Below are 14,475 nucleotides of genomic sequence, written 5' to 3' on the forward strand. Positions count from 1 at the left end.
ATTAGATCCGACAGGCGTAAGGCTCTTTTTTGCTGCTAGGTGTCGCCTCCGTCGTTTTCCCCGTCGAGTATGCAAATTAGCTAGATACGCGAATTCCCGAACGTACGCGCGGTCGACGCAGTGAAGTTACGACATTTACGTTAGGTTTGCACGGCGTAAAGTTGCCCCTGCTATATGAGGGGCAACCAATGTTAAGTATGGCCGTCGTTCCCGCGTTGAAATTTGTAAATTTACGTCGTTTGCGTAAGTCGTCCGTGAATGGGGCTGGACGCCATTTACGTTCACGTCGAAACCAATGACGTCCTTGCGACGTCATTTGGAGCAATGCACCCTGGGATATTTTTTGGACAGCGCATGTGCAGTACGTTCGGCGCGGGAACACGCTTAATTTAAATGCTCCACGCCCCCTACCCGGCTAATTTGAATTAGGCGGGCTTGCGCCGGGTGATTACGCTTACGTTCTTTGTGAATAAAGCACTTGCCTGTAAAACTTGCGGCGGCGTAACGTAAATGAGATATGTTACGCCCGCAGAGTTTTACTCCCATCTACGAGAATCTGGGCCACAGTTCTTTATGGTTGTAACAATCTGGTATATTGCATATACAGTATAAGTTAACAGTAATGAATGATGGCCGTTCCATACCTCCCAACATTTTGACATGGGAATGAGGGACACCTACTAGCAAATATATGTAGGCATAGGATACGCCCCCTGCCACGCCCCCTTAAAGGAAAATTAACCAAAAAAGGTTAATTAAATCCACAAGGGCTTTTTTTTACCACTACTATTCCTTTATATTGGCTTTTGAAATGTACAAATGCTGTAGAGGCTACGCAGGAAAGGCTTGTGTGAAGAGCCAAGTCTTCAGTTTCCTGCGAAAGACCGAGATGGTATAATCTCTTCAGGCATAGTCCCTATTCTGACCCTACTCACCAGGAACATCTACCTCCCTGTGCTTATCACATTCCCTAGCCAGCAGTGTGTCTCTACTCCTGACTTACCACTTGCTCCACACACGCCCAAATTATACAGGAGACCCTATATACAATATAATGTTGCAGCATCCAATCAGAGACCTGAATTCTTTAAAGGGGTTGTAAAGGATTTTTTTCCCCCTAAATAGCTTTCTTTACCTTAGTGCAGTCCTCCTTCACTTACCTCATCCTTCCATTTTGCTTTTAAATGTCCTTATTTCTACTGAGAAATGCTTACTTCCTGTTATTCTGTCTGTAACTCCACACAGTAATGCAAGGCTTTCTTCCTGGTGTGGAGAAAGCCTCTTGAGGGGGAGGAGGCGAGCAGGCAAGTCAGGACACTCTCTACTTTGCAGATAGAGAAAGGAGCTGTGTGTTAGTGGGCGTCCTGACACTCCTGCTCGCCCCCTCAAGAGGTTTTCTGCACACCAGGAAGAAAGCCTTGCATTACTGTGTGTAGTTACAGACAGAAGAACAGGAAGTGAGCATTTCTCAGAAGAAATAAGGACATTTAAAAGCAAAATCGAAGGATGAGGTAAGTGAAGGAGGACTGCACTAGGGTGAAGGAAGCTATTTAGGGAAAAACATTTTTTCCTTTACAACCCCTTTAAGATCCTAATGGAGTCCACAAGGGGACAATTTCCCTAACAGACTACACTGTAATAATTGCATAGTGCCATCTGGAGGTCGGAGGGGAACAAGCCCCTGCCTACAAGGAGAATACTATAAAGTGCCACTTGATAGCTCTAAGTCTGTTGGGGCTTCTGACATCACATTCAAGACTGCAAAGCCCAGCAAGGGTTGCATGTCTTTTGCATGTCTTCACAAGGTTCAGGTAAATTACATGAATCAAATATATCGAATACATATATAATCTTATATATCTTGTAGTTGAAACAAATGCTCTAGAGACAGAGGGCCAGATTCACAGAAGAGATACGACGGCGTGGAGTTCGCCTCGTTTTCCTGCGTCGGGTATGCTAATGAGCATTTACGGCGATCCACGATGGTTTTGGCGTTCGTTTTGTCGTCGCTAGTAATTTTTTCCCGTCGCAAATTTACACCTGCTTTAACATGGCTTAACTTTAGTCGAGCCATGTTAAAGTATGGCCGTCGTTCCCGGGTCAAATTTCATTTTTTTTTGTTTTGGCGTAAGACGTCCAGGAATACGAATGGCGGGCTTGCGCCAGACGTGTTTACAAAACACCGCAAGTTTACAGGTAAGTGCTTTGTTTTTTTAGGCACTTACACAGAAAACTTGCGGCTGGGGTAACGTAAACGGGTTACGTTGCGCCGCCGCAATTGTACGAGAATCTGGCCCAGGGTCCCTTCTATTTTCTCCTGACAGAACTTTTTTTTTTTTTCTTGTTTTCATAACACTTTCTCCAAACTTTTCCCAATGTAGAAGTCTAGCCAAGGTCCTGTCTATAACAATACCCATTTGTTCTAAATATTTTAACCTTCTCGTTTTATTATTTTCGAAGTCTATGTAATTTGTACAGGGCACCGTATTGAAAATTAATAAAAAAGGTAATTGTTTCAATATTTTCTTCTAACTGTACTGTCAGAGCTTCACTGATTGTTTAGCAATGGTTAGAATTACAATGCATACTAAATGACATTGGTGTTGGATTACCTATTAACCGTTCAGTATATGTTACAAACTGCCAGCTATGTCCTTAAAACTATAATCAAAGTGTAACAAGAAATAAAATAGTGCTGCTCACTATAATCAGAAATAATCACCTGTAATCATACAGTATAATGCATGGTAATGGCTAGGTGTGCTTAGGAGCATGCTATGATAGGTAATTACAGTATGTGGCTACTTTGCCTGGGTGTATTATAACAGCTGCAAATGGATAGATACGATGTAATTGTTGCTATGTTCAAAGCAGCATAGCACTCAGATATGTTAATGCGTGTTTGTTGTTTCTGTAACATAAAAAGTTTGAAAGCAGCGACTGAGACAATAATATGTAATAATAGAACTGTGGCCTATTTTTTTTATGAATCAGATTCTACTTGGTTCTAAGGCTTGTCGCAAGACAGAAAATGGTGGTTGGTTTTGTAAAAAAATAGAACAAATATTCTTTCCATTCCCCAAAAAGGCTATGAATCCGAAAAATTCAAATGATCAGCAGGCTTTCCACCACTCTCCCTCAGTATCCCCATCCACCGTGACCTCCAGGCTAGGTGCAGGGTTTCTTGTGCCACGAGATCAGTCTCATTGACGTGGAGTCTAGGCTGCTAGTGAGGGGGTCAAGCTCACTAACCTCCCTCACTGCCAGGGTATACCGTTTCCAATGCCAAGTCATCTAACTCCAGCTGGATGACTGATATAACATTCTTCAACAGTTCATTGGTTACTCATGGCAACAGCACTTGGCTGCATCTCCCGCCACTGGCACTGAAGGATTAACCCTTTTATGGTGACCCTCTTAGGTCTCCTCTTCATCCCCTTCTTTGTACAAGCCCTGTTCTTTATACACCTTGCATGTATCCCTTTACTAAAGAACTTCAGACCAGGTAATTTGGAACTAAGAGGAACTTTTGCTTAGGCACTCTTGCAGATACAGTTAATAAAGACAGTCTCACACAGTTCTCCAAAGAGTAAACCCTATGTTTACTAATCTCAGGCTGCCCAGTTCATTAATCTTCCAAATTGTAAGAGCCTCTCGGACACAAAATCCATAAAACCATCTACGGGACCCCGATTCAGTGCCCAATTTGACGGTTCCCCCCCTAATAGTAGAGAAACATCTGGCTGCAGTTCTACTTGTTCTTTTAATTCAAAGATCCAAGGACCCAGAAAGGTTACCTCACCTTGTATTTATGGGTCACCACAAGGGGCAGAACCATAAATACCCAGGAGTCAGTGCCTTCCTGGCTCCTAGGTAGCTTGCTAACTCAACAATACATTGCATGTGGCTTTTACATGAAACCATTGCACAGGTTCACACAATGCCAACAGAATAGCATACAACCCCATAATAAAGAACACTTTATTTTTTTTTTTAATACAGAGTCCTGTAAGCACCTATTTACAAGGTTTTTATTGCTGTCTTCATTAGGGAGATGTCTCTTAATTTCCTGTTCCAATGCCAGCAGCATGAAGAAATGGATGGCTAGAGTTGTCAACAGGATAAGAAGACAGAGAGCTAAGATATAACTCTTCCATGATCAATCAATATGTGCTTTTGATGCTGTTTCTGTCCCCATAAGGCCGGGTACTCACGAGCAAACATGTACGGTGAAACCGGTCCGTCGGACCGTTTTCACCGTACATGCCTGCCAGAGGGCTTCTGTACGATGGTTGTACTAACCATCGTACAGAAGTCCGCGCGTAAACACTACGCGGGGCGTGTCCGCGTCGTCGCCGCGGCGATGACGCGGCAAGGTGGGCGGGCCTGCCATTTAAAGGCTTCCACGCATGCGTCAAAGTCATTCGACGCATGCGAGGGACGGCGGGCGCTCGGACATGTACGGTAGGTCTGTACTGACGACCGTACATGTCCGAGCGGCCAGGATTCCAGCGGACAGTTTTAAAACACGTCCAGGAATATTTGCCCGCTGGGAAAAGGCCCGGCGGGCAAATGTTTGCTGGAAATCGGCCCGCTCGCGCCTACACACGACCGAACATGTATGCTGAAACTGGCCCGCGGACCAGTTTCAGCATACATGTTTGGTCGTGTGTACGGGGCCTAAGAGTTTCCAAATTAGTTCCTGTCCTCGCAGCAATTAAAAACCTTACTATTAAAGTGGATGTAAACCTAATTCATGAAGTCCCAGATCTTTCTGCTGCTCCATTCTTCTGTTACCAGCATGATAACGTCTTACAAGTCCTAGAACATGGGAGAGAAAAGCTGCTGAAATTTTGTGTCGGGGAGGTAACATAGAGACAGATAGGCAGAGAGCTTGTCTATTCACAGCACAGCTCTGCAAGTATCTTTGTTCCTCTGCCTATGTGGAGTGGGTTGTGTGCCTTTCCTCCAATCATATGTAAGGAGATTTGTTTCATCTCAGTGTATAATCTGAGGCTGTTCACTTCACTGGGTATATGTGAGGGTTTACAACCACTTTACCTTTTCCTCCCTTTAAAAAAGTGTTTGGCTGCAGTTATACTTTAACCACTTCGTTACCGGGCCTATTTTGGCACTTTTCTCCTTTATGTAAAAATCTAATTTTTTGTGCTAGAAAATTAATCAGAACCCCCAAACATTATATATTTTTTTAGCAGACACCCTAGGGAATAAAATGGCGGTCATTGCAACTTTTTTTCTCGCATGGTATTTGCGCAATAATTTTTCAAACGCCTTTTTTTAGGGAATTAAAAAATAACAAAACAGTAAAGTTAGCCCAATTTTTTTGTATAATGTGAAAGACGATGTTACGCCGAGTAAATAGATACCGAACATGTCACGCTTTAAAATTGCGCACACTCATGGAATGGCGCCAAACTTCGGTACTTAAAAATCTCCATAGGCAACGCTTTAAATTTTTTTACAGGTTACTATTTTTGAGTTACAGAGTAGGTCTAGTGGTAGAATTGTTGCACACGCTCTAACGCACGCGACGATACCTCACATGTGGGGTTTGAACGGTGTTTACATATGTGGGCGGGACTTGCATGCACGTTCGCTTCTGCACGCGAGCGACCGGGACAGGGGCGTTTAAATTTTTTTTTTTATTATTTTATTTTATTTTTTTACTTAATTTTTTTATTTTTACACTTTTTTTGACATTTTTTTTTTTTTTTGATCACTTTTATTCCTATTACAAGGAATGTAAACATCCCTTGTAATAGGAATCAGTGTGACAGGTCCTCTTTATGGAGAGATGTGGGGTCAATAAGACCCCACATCTCTCCTACAGGCTTACAAGCATGAAATCGGTGAAACAAATTTCACCGATTACATGCCGACAGCCGCGATAGCGTCTTTGTTTACTTCCGGGTACCGGGCGTGACGTCATAACGTCGCGCCCGGCCCTCCGACGGTCATAGAGATGACTGTGACCGTCTGGTCACCAGTCATCTCTATGGTTCAACAACGAGTGCCTGCCGATTCGCTCTCCGGGCTCCCGATGGCACGGGAGAGCCCGGAGAAGCACCGGATGGCGGCGGGAGAGGGAGGGACTGCCTAGAAGAACGATCGACCGCCGCTTTGATTGTTCTTCTGGTGCACAGAATCGCCAGCTGAAGACGGCGATATCTGAATGATGCCTCCAGCTGCAGGCATCATTCAGATATCCCCGCTCAAAGTGGAGGACGTCCCAGGACGTCCTACGGATCTGAAGTGGTTAAAGAGTAACTCCACTTGTGTGGATGAAAAAAACAATCCCAGCTAGGTGATAAATGTATATATTTTTTTGCAGATTCCTACCTGTTTAAGCCCTAAAAGAAATAGCTCTTTGTTACATCATCTCTAGTGCAGGACTGATTCTGAATGGGTGTGACTTTTTCCTTTTTGATCAGCTGATGCACTTGTAGGGTTCTAATGAGGTGAGTGGCAGGGTCCTTATCCCAAATGGATAAGGACCCAGCCAATCACGGTGGTCATGTGATCATAAACCCTGCGCTGCCTCCCGGCATCTGAAATCCCTTACAAGGCCTTGGAGGCACCTGTGCAAAGTGGTTAAAGGCTTGTTAACACTAATTCAGTTTAATATGTATAACATTACTGTAGATATTCAGTTTGTGAAGGCCTGAACTAGCAATGTAACAAGGTTAGCTTTTCCATAAGCAAAATTCACCCTGGAGTATTTGTAAACTCAATTAAAGCGTATATAAACCCCAAACCAAAATGGTAAAAAGTAATGTACTGCACCTAATTGCAGCTTGAATATGGTGGCTTCATTAATTTTCTTTCTTTAGGCTTTCCCCCCTTTATCTTAGCCTAGTGATCCTACACGTAACACACTATACCCTAGGTAGCTATGCTCACTCTTTTGATTCCTGTACCTATGTGGAAAGCCATGGTTATCACCCAGATTGTCTGCCTTTGTTCATCTTCAATACATGGGGAATAGAGTGATTAGTAGTTTAAATAAGATATTATTATTTTATGCTTCCTGCTGTTTATCTCATAGAACACTGTATTTTTGGAAAGATCAACAGATAGTTTCCTCTACTTGCTAACTAATGAAAATGAATGCAGCCACCTAATCGAAGGACTGGTAGACTGTATTATGTTATTGTTTTTGGGTTTAAATATCCTTTACAACTGATATCTGGGAACCATGCTCCTCCCACTCATTAACCCCCCCCCCCACCACCTCACTAATGGCTGGATCTATAAAATAATCTACTTCTAGCCCATTTTGCTTACATAAATCCCTGGTCATGTGACATGTTTGGTTCTGAGTCTTCCCTCATCGTTTTTACGGTTTACTTACACTAAGCACTCAATGGTGCAGGAGCAAACGTTGCAGTGCAAAATTAATTGTAACTTTATTTGTATTGCATATTATTATATTTTGTATACCACAATGAAGACAAACAGATAATTTGGAGGGAGGGGGGGGGGGGGATTAAATGGAAACAACTTAAAGAATTCAAAGAATAAAGAGTATTAGATAAAAAAAAGAAGAAGAAAATAATATTCATAGAAAGAGCAATACAAATTGTGCCATCATTGTCAAAATACAGGAAAAGCAAGTAGAAAACAAATAATAAAACAACTTCTTTTTGGTATTGTAAAGTCTCCGTTGTAAAAAAAAAAAGCTGAAATTAAAATAAGATTTATGAATTTGACATACTTTCTGTTATATTGGAAATATGACTTTGCCCTCATCTACAAAGGAAAAGGGATAAGCCTCACTGTATTTTCATTAGATCTAAACTATTTAATCCAACTCATGATGAGTTTGCAAATATATAAAGAATATAAGAAAAATTGTTTATTGCAAACTACAGAATTATGTGTCTGAGAGATTACATTTCATTATAATTGTTATTAAGGATACAGCAAAATCATTTTATTTTATTTTAATTTGTATTGAAATGTAGCTTGGAACAAAGTCATTCAACAAACATTACTGGAAAGCAGATCAATATAACCACAGCATGAAATCAAATTATGCCATATACTTAAATGAATTCATAAATGGTATCCAATTGCAAAACACAAAAGCCATATACATTTTTTATTAAACATATGTATACACACAAACACAGAAATATATTAAAGTTTGTCAAGTAGTTATAAAGAGATTATTGTTTTCTTGGGGGCAACATTTTCAAAACTTGAAAGTATTAACACAATTAAACATTTTAACATAATGACTGTTAGCAAAATTATTCAAAAATCCATGTAATAATCTTCATTTCAGAACAATTTGTTGTTTTATTGAGTTGAGTGAGGAAATTATCATTAAAGGTTTTATTGGAAATTCCATTTTTGTTTTTTTTGTGCATTCAGCTCTCTTGTACTATCATTTAAAGTTCTTTATTTATGTAACTATTTTTGTGAAGTCTTCAAAGATAATGGGGCCAAAGGAAAAATGTAGAAGCATTTCACACAACATCCTAACTGCATTCCAGCTTTAATTTTTATTGGGGGATGAGGATCCTTCATTACTTACTATGTATTCTGCTGTATATTTATTTGTATTATTTCTACTAACAATGGTGGCGATCAGCGTCATTCTGACACTAACTGACACTAGCTAACACTTTTTGGGGACCAATAACACTAATACAGTGATCAGTGCTAAAAAATATACACTCTCACTGTAAGGCCCCTTTCACACTGGGGAGGGAGGTGCGGTGGTGGTAAAGCGCCGCCATTTTTAGCGGCGCTTTACCGCTAAATTCGCAATGCTATCTTTACCCCCGCTAGCGGCCGAGTGCAGAGGCGCATTGCCGGCGATATAGCCGGCAATGGACAGCCCACAACACAGCCAAGCTAGAGCAGAGACCCAAATTTAAACAATTAACCACTTAAGGACTGGACCAATATGCTGCTAAATGACCCAAGGGGGTTTTACAATTCGGCACTTCGTTGCTTTAAAAGACAATTGCGCGGTCGTGCGACGTGGCTCCCAAACAAAATTGGCGTCCTTTTTTCCCCACAAATAGAGCTTTCTTTTGGTGGTATTTGATCACCTCTGCGGTTTTTATTTTTGTGTTTTAAACAAAAATAGAGCGACAATTTTGAAAAAAATTCAATATTTTTTACTTTTTGCTATAACAAATATCCCCCAAAAACATATATACAATTTTTTTTCCCTCAGTTTAGGCTGATACGTATTCTTCTACCTATTTTTGGTAAAAAAAATCGCAATAAACGTTTATCGATTGGTTTGCGCAAAATTTATAGCGTTTACAAAATAGGGGATGGCGGCGATCAGTGATTTTTTTCGTGACTGCGACATTATGGCGGACACTTCGTACAATTTTGACACATTTTTGGGACCATTGTCATTTTCACAGCAAAAAAATGCATTTAAATTGCATTGTTTATTGTGAAAATGACAGTTGCAGTGTGGGAGTTAACCACAGGGGGCGCTGTAGGAGTTAGGGTTCACCTAGTGTGTGTTTACAACTGTGGGGGGGTGTGGCTGTAGGACTGACGTCATCGATTGAGTCTCCCTATAAAAGGGATCACTCGATCGATGCAGCCGCCACAGTGAAGCGCGGGGAAGCCGTGTTTACATACCGCTCTCCCCGTTCTTCAGGTCCAGGGAGCGATCGCGATGGGGCGGCTATAAACGAATAGCCGCGCCGTCGTCCCGGATCGCTCCCCGTGGGAATCCGACTGCCGCATGTAGCGGGGGGGGTCCCGATCGGACCCACCACCCACGTCTAGGCAGGGACGTACAGGTACGCCAAGTACGTGCCATTCTGCCGACGTACATATACATGCAGCGGTCTGGAAGTGGTTAAACAAATTCAGAGCTAACTACAGTCTTATGGAGGCCTGCCATCTTTGGATTACTTGGTCCTCCCTTTGTTCCAGAGGGGGGAGACTGGGCTTGCTGGGGAGGGTTGCTTGGTGGATCCCGCAAGATTGTGTGGAGATGTCCATGGGTGCTTTCTCCTCTTCCCCTTAAGAGTTGGATGATATGCAGGGAAATCTTAAAATGTGTTTGTTTATAGGAGATGGTAACATTGAATGACTTATATGCTCTAGGAATATCAGATATGCTTATTGTGATGTGAAGGTTTTTTAAATTCAACATTTTTTGAAAAACATAAGTTATACATAAGACAATATCAAGTGCCAAGTACACAGAAGGATGAGTAAGACACATAACAGTTGCAGACAGAGCAAAAACAATTACAAATGCCGCTGATCCTGTCTGGAACAACTGACTATACCAACCGCTGGTGTGTAATGAAACATATGCAATCAGACGGAAGGAGGATCCCACACCCCCCGGCACCCCAAACGGGAACAATCTGTGCCGCAAGGGGGATCTCTGTCCTCCTCCATCAACCTAGACCCCACCTTCAAATATGGAGATAACACCGGGGCTTGAGTAACCAAACAAAACTAGGCTAAGAGTAACTTAAGCTCTGTCCAACTTATGGAGCAGTAACCTTCTGAACTTGTGAAAAGTTGGAGGGGTGGAGGAAAGATAAGGGAGTAAGTACAGAGAGTGAAAGTTTTTTATTGTTTGTATACCAATATCTTTTGATTGTTATGTATTATGTTTCTCCTTTTCTAAAAATGAATAACAAATTATTTAACACAGGAGTGTGCCTTGCCTTCTAAACATGGCCTGTTGGGGGTACTTGAGGACTGAGGTTGAGAACCACTGGGTCAGTGGGGTCAAATCAATGTTAATTTTTGGCAACATTGATTTTTTTTTTTTTAAGGAGTGGGATGGAAAATTTTACTTAAGCGAACAAAAGCTGTGACTATGGTTTTCACTTACAAAAAATTAACAAAATAGCGCGGCCATCGGTAGTGCAGTGTGTTGATCTGACACACCGCATCTCCGATCCCGGTAAAGAGCCTATGAAATAGTCTCTTTACCATGTGATCAGCTGTGTTATAACCAGACAGGGGGGGTCTGTGCTGTTAATCAGTGCATTGATTGTCAGTGCAGACCCATCAAGGATGCCCATTAGAGCCCACCAGGGATGTCAACCCCTGCCCGCCAGTGATGCCAACCTGTGCCCACCAGGGATTCCAATCAGTGCCCATCAAGGATGCCAATCAGTGCCCATCAGTAAGGTCTGTCAGTGCCTCCTCATCAGTGCTGCCTATCAGTGCCAATCCTTGCCCATCGGTGCCACCTATCAGTGACCATTCAGTGTGGCCTTTCAGTGCTGCATATCAGTGCATATCAGTGCCCATCAGTGCTGCATATTAGTGCCTCATCATCAGTGCCCATCAGTGCCACCTCACCAGTGCTGCCTCATCACTGCCACTTCATCAGTGCCCATCAGTGCAGCCTCATCAGTGCTCGTCAATGCAGCCTCATCAGTGCTCGTTTGGTAACACTTTAAGCTCCTCTTCTCCAGGGTGAATATTCATATTAATATTTAACAAACCAAATGGGATGAAATAAGAGAGGTTCATTGTTAGGGTTTGCATACACCTTGTGATTTCTACCTGTAGTGCCCTTCTCTAGTTACGTTGTTAGGTTAAATTTAGTTTTTGGCTTCACTATAGTCAGTGGAGCAGTGATTTATTGTTTTTGTCTGGTGAGGGTTTCCTAGGCTGGGGGATTGATTTTTCCCACCTGATTCTGGAAGAAATTTCCAGAATATAGGGCAAGGAGAGTCAGATACTCAGTCATGAATATTTTTCTTTCCTCAGCCAATGCTTGGAAGGGGGGTGTCCATAACATGGCAGAGGAGGTGATAAATGTTTCTGCACTGGTCCAAATCATTTGATGGAGGGGAGATTAGGGTGTGGGGTTGTTTTTCAGAGATTGGGCTTGGCCCCTTAGTTCCACTGAAGGGAGCTCTTAAGGTGTCAGCATTTTGGACAATTTCATGCTCCCAACTTTGTGGGAACAGTTTGGGAATGGCCCCTACCTGTAACAACATGACTGTGCACCAGTGCACAAAGCAAGGTTCATAAAGACATGGATGAGTGAGTTTTGGGTGGAGGAACTTGAATGGCCTGCACAGAGCCCTGACCTCAACCCGATAGAACACCTTTGGGATGAATTAGAGCAGAGATTGCGAGCCAGGCCTTCTCGTTCACATTAGTGTCTGACCTCACAAATGTGCTTCTGGAAGAATGGTCCAATATTCCTATAGACACCCTCCTAAACCTTGTGGACAGCCTTCCAAGAAGAGTTGAAGCTCTTATAGCCGCAAAAGGGTGGGCCAACTCAATATTGAACCCTACAGACTAAGACTGGGATGCCATTAAAGTTCATGTGCGTGTAAAGGCAGGCACCCCAATACTTTTGGTAATATAGTGTATGGGGTAATATACTGCCGATCAAACTACCGATGGGCCTTTTTTCTTCAAACCAATGTTAAGTATGGCCGTCGTTCCCGCGTCGAAATTTGAAAAGTTACGTCGTTTGCGTAAGTCGTCCGTGAATGGGGCTGGACGCCATTTACGTTCACGTCGAAACCAATGACGTCCTTGCAACGTCATTTGGAGCAATGCACCCTGGGATATTTTACGGACTACACATGCACAGTTTGTTCGGCGCGGGAACGTGCTTCATTTAAATGCTACACGCCCCCTACCCGCCGAATTTGAATTCCGCCGGGTGATTTACGTTACGCTGCCGCAACTTTACACACAAGTGCTTTGTGAATAAAGCACTTGCCTGAAAAACTTGCGGCGGCGTAACGTAAATCAGATACGTTACGCCCGCCCAGTTTTACGCCGAATCTACGAGAATCTGGGCCACTATTTTTCCACCTGTTCACTCAGAAGCTGGCATTTCTTCCCATTTGTTTGGGTGACCGCAGCCTAAACAGCTAGTTAACAGCATGTTATTATTTACTTCTTTCTGTTCTTCCACCTGTGGAACAATTTTTTGGGTTTTAAAGTGATATACCATACCAATTATGAAGCAATTTACTACACTATAACGGTTTTCCCATCTCTCAGTCCTTTCAGTTTTCCGGTGGACACTATAAGCTGAAGCTACATCTGAGATCGCTACCCAGCTGGGTTGGGACCACAATTTCGGGCTTCGCTCAATCACCACACCACGGGCTAAGTTAATAAACTTGAATATCCTTTCACATATAAAACAGCACAGTAAAGAAACATAATGCTAAACAACTATGGACTTGCAGTTTTGGCAGATTTGTCACTGCAACTCACAACGATTTTATTTCACTTTAATGACAAGTAAATCTTTGCCCGTTCCCACTTATAAAACTAAAATTATGCTTGAAACTTTTTTTTTAGATAGCTCAGTGAAATTCCATTTAAAAAATGAGTACAAAAGCAAATCAATAAATATGCTAAAAAAAAAGGCACATTTTACCATTATCTAAATCATCAAGAGACAAATAATCAGTTTAAACATTTCCGCATGCATAAACGAGACCCTGGCATATTCAAGAGCCCACAATTCACTGAATGTTTCAATCAAATGATGCACAAATTAGGTAATAATGAACCTCTAGCACAAAATTATTTACCTCACTGGGATTCTTCAGCGCTCTGATTACATTCAATAGCTGTTTCATTTAGTGGGAGAAAAGGGAAACTGATTTCAACTATCTGCTGCAGGCAGATGTCATTAGCTTGTTACCTGTTCTCACAAAGCAACCACTTATGGCTCTTTCTTGTGTGCTAGATGGCTGCACAGAAAAGCCATGGAATTATGTGAATATATATATATATATATATTTATATATATATATATATATATATAAAAACAAAGTATCAAATAAAAAGAACTATGGTTCAAAAATGATAAAAACAGCGCTGTGTAATAAAGTGATAAATAACCCCAAAAGAGAGGTTTCTGTTGAAGATACAGATGTGAAGTGCTGGGTGATCAAAAAATAGGTGGAAGTGCACCCTCAAATCTATTTAAGATTCACCCATATGCTGTGAGAGTGCCCACTTCTAAAAAAAAAAAAAAAAACGCAGCCTGTAAAGGGGATGTTTAGAACTCACAAGCACTCCTTCAAAATGCTCCTCAAATTCCTCTGTGACGGTCAAACTTGGTGATGTTACATGCAAACAATAAAAACACTATAATAGTGAAGCATTGCCAACATTAAACAATATACTCTAAGTGGGAATTAGTTCCCTATGTAAAATGCCCGTACAGGAAAATAAATAAGAATGAACAAAAAAGCAAGCCTGTATTCTCTGCTGATGTCTGCTGTCGTCTCCGTCCTATGGACACCAGGGGCCGCACGAGTGCTTCTAACGCTGGCAAACAAGTGGATGGTTTGTAGACTGCAGGTAGGCTTCCGTGTTGCGCTGTTGTAGCCACGCCCTGACGCGTTTCGTCACTTCCGACTTCAACAGAGGGCGTGGCTACACAGCGCTGTCACTATCCCTTTGTAACCCGTCGGAGACAGCTATTGGATGCGCATGATCCGCCCC

This window comes from Rana temporaria, chromosome 4 (assembly GCF_905171775.1).
Source record: "Rana temporaria chromosome 4, aRanTem1.1, whole genome shotgun sequence".
Lineage (NCBI taxonomy): Eukaryota > Metazoa > Chordata > Amphibia > Anura > Ranidae > Rana > Rana temporaria.